We start from the raw sequence: 6,836 nt of genomic DNA, 5'->3' as shown, positions 1-6,836 counted from the left end.
ACGAAAGTAATATCTTTATTTGAATAATCAAAAATAAGTTTGATTATCGACACCTTATTCTTTAATACAATAAAGAATATTATTAAGTAATAAGCGGAGTCATAATACCTCGAATGAATACTATAAATAATATTCATAAAATAAAGGAGTCATACATCCTCAAATGAATATCCAAGTAATATTCAATAATAATATAAACTGAGTCATAAGCCCTCGAATGAATATTCAAATAATATTCAAATAATAAACTAAACTGAGTCATAAGCCCTCGAATGAATACTCAAATAATATTCAAATTATAAACTAAACTGAGTCATAAGCCCTCGAATGAATACTCAAATTAATATTTAATTAAGTAAAATAAAGGTATCGAATAAACCTTATTCGATCAATAGTTTTAAAAACTATATCCATATATATATAAATATATATATATAATATACTCGGGAACATCGACTCCCGGTTTAGAAATATGTTCACCTTTTATCCCCTATACTAAGGGTATACGCAACTACTTACTTATTTCTAGCATAGGTATTATGCAACTATAAGCATTGAAATCAACAGATAGATAACCAGATTACGAAACAGACATGCATATATACCATATCAGCATGCTCCAATATATCGCAAAATTTGCTAATAACAATCATGCACTATCACAAGATAATGCATATACATATATTTACATCACAACAACAGTATATCGGGTAGAAAACTTGCCTGAGCGACTGGGGTTTACGAATGGCTCGGGACGAGTCTGGTAACCTATAAACAACAAGTAAGTTGGAATTAAACCAAAGTCACTTGTAAATCTATACTTTAACTAACTTAGACTCTAACGCTTGTTTTGCGCTTACTGATTTTCTTAAGTCACTCGAGTACCCTCGGCTCCACCATTTTTAATAATTTAACCATTACGAGTTTTAAGGAGATTCCTTCGCGAGTGTCTTACCAACTGCCTAATACTCTTACCATAATTGTTTCATACATTAATTAACCCTTTTTGGTCTTTAACCTATGTTTCAAAGTAAGGCGAGGGGCAATGTTTCGTTCGCGAAACGCCGTTACTTAAAACGGTCGTTTCTCCTAAACCGTGCATCGGAATCGAACGAACTACATATCAAAACGAAGCTCGTAACACGAGCTATCTAGACATGGCAATGGTCATAATCTAGCAGAGGGTTCTCGGGTCCTAATGTTATGCACAAAAACAGTCTAAAGAAAACCGGACATTACGACGGCTATGTTTACGTGATTTCCCAAATTTAAACCATTCAAAACCAACCACAATTCAACCTCGAATCAATCATACAACCAACATCCATCCAAACCACATCATAACAGCCCCAACAAATCCACATTAACAATTTATACTTATTCCCCACATGAACTAAAAGCTTTACTTAGGTTCATTAACTAATAACCAAGATTTCCAACTCCAAAAATATCACAAAATCAACCCATCTCTAAACACACAATAATCATGCCTCTCACCAACTAAACTACTCATACCAAGCTTTAAACATGATTACAAACCCATTACACTAACCCATCATCTCAACATTAGGAAATCTAAACAACGAACTTAAAACTAAGATCATGAAGAGTTATACCTTCCTTGAAGCTTTTAATCCATGAAAGATCCTTGGAATGCCCATGGAAGCCTTAATCTAACCTCCTACAAGCTTGTTCTTTCAAAGAAATCAAGAAAACAAAAATTAATTTCAAGAAAGTACTATTCACCATTTTCTTCCTTGATTTCTAGAAAAAGATTGGCTTGGAATTAGAAGCTTAAACTTATAGGAAGTATGTAACTTAACTAGGAGAAGCTAGGATAATTACCTTGTAAAATAGCAAGTGGAGGAGCTTGGACTTCCCATTTCTTAAGAAAGAAGCCGAGAGCTTCATGAAGAAATGGAGGGTTTGGTGTTTTGTGATTTGTTTTGCTTGGTTGCTAGGTTTTTGTTTTGTTTTAGGTCAATTACCCATTTACCCTTGATTTTGTGTGGTTAATATTCCACCACATTTCCTTCCCTCTTATGTCATGCTTGCATCACTTTATGATGTCATCACCCCTCCTTTGTCCTCTTTCTATTGGTTGGATGACACCATCCTCTCTTATCCTTTTGATTAACTTCCTAATTGTTTGCCTAATGACCGCTGATCTGTTATACGGTTCGCTTAACTTTTGTTTTCGTTTATCGTTTGAAGGGTCATACCCGGGATCTTATTACTTAGGTTCCCTTAACCTTTCTCAATACATTATATTCCTTTTTATGATCCTCTATTATAATCCTTTAATTTAAATCCTTTTCATCCTGTTACCTTATACTCAATTCTTTCTGTATCTAGTGGATTTCCGGGAAAAAAATCAAAGTGTTCAGAATTGGATTCTGACGATCTTTACATACACTTATATACCATAAAGAGTACTAATAAAATCTCAGAATATCCATATCAGAACCCCTACATAGTGTGGCATGAAAAGTTTTCTCATTCAGCAAAAACACTATTCATAAGGGTTTCAAAAATTTCCAAAAATTGGGGTTATTACAGTCTCCCCTCCTTAAAAGGATTCCGTCCCGGAATCAGATAGAAAATGAATAGAGATACCCTCTTAGCATTGCACTTTCTAACTCTCAAGTAAATTTTCCCACATTGTGGTCCTACCACCAAACTCTGCCTAGTTTGATAATCCTTCTCCTAAGCACTTGTTCCTTTTCACTCTATAACCCTTCCTGGTTGCTCCATATAGGTTACGTCGGGTTGCATGTCTATGCTCTCATATGCCCCTATTTATCTGGCATCTGAATTACACTTTCTTAATATTGATACGTGAAACACGTTACGACCTGCTACATGTTCGGGGTTAGGGCTAGCTCATATGCTATCTTCCCAATACGTCTTAATATATCCAAGGGTCCAACAATTCGTGGACTTAGCTTTCATTTCTTTCCGAACCTCATCCTTCCTTTCCAAGGGAATACCTATAACAACACTAGGTCCCCTACTTCCTATTCCTTGTTCTTTCGTGTCAAATCAACATGCTTCTTATGTCCATCTTGGGCTACTACCAGCCGTCCTCCGATTAGGTCTATTATATCCTTGGTCCTTTGGACTACTGCGGGTCCGAGCATTTTGCGCTCTACAACTTCATCCTAACATAAGAGAGATCGACATTGTCTTCCCTCAAGGATCTCATTAGGCGATATCTCAATACTGACATATGATCTATTGTCGTAAGAAAACTCAATCCGCGTTAAGTGATCATTCCAAATTCTTTCAAGTCTATTGCACAGATTCTCATTATAGCTTTTAGCATTATAGCTTTTGCTTCTCAATACCCATTCTTTTCCAGTTCTTAATCGCTACTACCTTCTGTTCCTAATATTATATTGGTTATACTTTTGCTCGCTAGCGTTCTATAACCTTTTAATAACTACGCCAACCTTAGTATCACGAATGTGTTTCCATTCCGAATACTACCACAACTTTATTACTCCTTTTTCAGCTGTTTCTATTTTCCAAAATTTGATCAATCATATAGAAGTAAAGGAATTTGTTGAGAGATCACTATGATCACGAACACTTGTTCTATTGCATAGTTAGTACAGAAGGTGGCCAGCCTTTAGTACTTGACAAGCAATTAAACAATAGATGGTATCCTACTAGGCTTCTATCACACAGATAGATAGTCATTCGGCAATACCTCCCCTTTCTGGAAGGGTTGTTCTTCTCAGCTTACATGAAATGAAAAGAAGAGAAAAGAACGAATTGAAGAGAATTATATATATGAAAAAAATATACTGCCACAAAATATCTGGCTTGGAACCTACCTCTGAACTATAGAGGTTTGTCATAGGAGAATAAAACATATATGTATTTATATCAACATCCAGTATTATAGCATCGTATCTCACATGCCTAAATATTTTTGCTATTCCGTCCATCATTCTATGGACCCATGCTCTTCCTTGAGCTTATACACAATCACCTTTGAAACTCCCTCGATATCGAAAATCGAATCTGGGATCTCATTCTAGACATCATCGTTACTAGAATTCTATGCTTGCACCGTAACCTTCCTCGTATAATAATACGACTCTCTATTGATAAGAAAGAATAAATATTCAATAGGTAGATACTCTACTTAATTAGTCTATCAATGATAACTTATACACTACCATGACCCGTTTAGTGGTACTCAATCTCAACATCCATTCCAATACAACTCTCACGGTTGTAATCCGCTCGTTACTCGCAGAATCATTGCTGCCTTACTATGGTCCACCACTGACCTACTGCCATCATTCACTTTCCATGAAATCTTAATATCTAACCATACGGAGTCCATATATGTCGTATCTAATTCTTCTAAGGAGTTAACATAATCACCATTTTTGATTCATGAAGAACACTCCTGAACTTGACGTACATATGACATGAAGCAGATAAAATTGCAGAAGAGTTTCAATCAAAGCAACGATAGCAGGTTAATACCATTATTAACCATATGTCTTTATTAGGAGACATGAAGCTCAAAGGTTCATTTAGTCCTTTCGTAACATGGTCCTGGCTTATCTCAAGATAGGACCTTCTAAGATAGATAGCCCATTCATGGCGATTACACGAATTAAACCTTTACCAACTACTATTACGGTTGGGTATTGCACAGTCATCATAAGGAATGTCAATCTTCCAAACCATAATACAACCTTCACAGCTTTAACCATCATCACTGTATTCTTTTGGCACAAGCGCCTATAATTATCCTCTTACCTTTAAAGTGTCGGCCACCTCTTTGGCCTTTCTGATAGTAAAATTTCCTTACAGTCAATGTCATTTTAACCACCTCCAAATAATTTTCTACCTCATTTCAATCACAGCTTATGTGAAGATGTTTTCCTTAAAATCAGATGGGAAAAAAAATATCACCATTTTTCCATAAGTTATTGCCTCAGTCTTTAGAGGCTAATCACTGTCAAGACTGACTCTCTATCATACTTAGAACATCTTTTATCCTAGGCCCTAATTGCCCTGAACAATTTCGACCATTACTGGTTCGATCCATACTTTCTCGTGGTGTAACACGTGCCCCACTTGGCATCATTATAATTACGACACATTTCCTTTATCAACATTTCTATTCTTGAGAATTTTGAATATTACCTTTCTCCTTGTAAAACCTCTAAGGTTATCCTTGAATCGTTCCTCCTGTATTCCCTAGATACAGGGCATATCAAAATATCATTTACTAATACTAAAACCATTGTCTATATACTTCTGAAAAATTTCTCCACTGATCCTTAAAGGTTGTTATTACCTTAATCCTTTCCAATTCATACTGTCAAAACTCATACTATCCCTATTAAGGGTGAAATGCCAACCTTTATGCATTCCCCTAGGATTCATTTTAAGTTACCGATGTTCTATCCTTAATTCCACCTTTAAAAGGTACCTGCATCCTTCCATGGATAAATCAAGTCATATATCCCTGATAAGGGTGCCTTATTCAATCATTCCCACCTCGATAGTATATGCCTAATTTCACAATAACATTTGTATACAAAATGAGGTTAATCAAAATGGCCTCCAAAAGATAACAACGGTTATCCGCTTTTCTTGCCTAATCTGGTAACGATAACAAGGATGTTCTGGAAGATATTGTTCGTGTTCAACGTGAACTTCTTCTTAATAATTCCTTATTTACTTTTGTTGTTTATCTCAACAGTCACCTCAATGTTGGGATATCTTTCATATCTGGCGTCTCCCTTTCTGGGTATCATGCCACCGGTCTTACACTTCACCTTCTTGAAGGTCACTTCCTTCATCCAATTTTCTTAATTTCTTACTTTCTTGTCTCCTCAGTCTATCCGCGTCTCATTATTTATCCTTCGAATTATCTCAAGGTTTCCTCGAATCTTCCCAACTTACAGGGGATAAAATATATGTATCTCTTATACCTTCAACCATCAATTTAACTCATGGTGAATCACTCTCATCCGGACGATTACATACTTTTCTATTTCTATTACTACGAGTCTTTAGGGTTTCCTCATACCCAACTCCCTTATCATTCCTCAAACTCTCTTGCCTTTATATTCCTTTCTCTTATCATTATTTCATGAACCAACACAACATAAGCATTGATTTCAAACATCCCATCATTCTGGATTCGTGTCTTCAGAACGAATCTTGATAACTTTTACAACTTAGATTCATAATTCATCATACTCGTCTGCCTTTGTTCTGGCTCTAAAGCTTTTACACTATCTCCTTATCTTTGGGAATTACTTTCCCGAAAATAATTGACTAAACTTAAATCAGTTTATTATAATCTCTTGCTCCGTGCCTTCCTTGGCCTTTCACCGGCGGGTGGCCTCTCTCTTTGGAGGGTAAGTGACAAAAATAGTCTTTTGTGGTTCATCAATCATTTTAAATCTCAAATGATTCCTATATTTCCTTTAGCCAGGCTCTTGCCTCGGCTGGGTCAGCTTGTTCCTTGGAACTCTGAGAGCTTAGCGACTTAAAGGTCCTGAAAGAATTTCTCACCGCACTATCTCCTCAGGGTGGTGGTTGGGGATAATAGTCTAAGTTCTTTTTAGACAGGTCCATGAATTGCCCCATAGGAGTACCGTCCTGGTTCTTCCTATCTTGCTCGACTTCTGTTTTCTCAGTATGAAATGTTTCATCCTTCTCCCATACTTGGGGTTATCTTATACGTTAAAATCCTCATTTTCCACTTCATTATGTTATGGGTTCCTTCTATCTTGATGGCGTCCTCCCTGACTATCACATTCAAGGTTTGCCCTAAATCTTATTCCTCAAACTAG

The sequence above is a fragment of the Apium graveolens genome, chromosome 11, assembly GCF_009905375.1.
Source record: "Apium graveolens cultivar Ventura chromosome 11, ASM990537v1, whole genome shotgun sequence".
Lineage (NCBI taxonomy): Eukaryota > Viridiplantae > Streptophyta > Magnoliopsida > Apiales > Apiaceae > Apium > Apium graveolens.
This window is presented reverse-complemented; position numbering follows the sequence as displayed.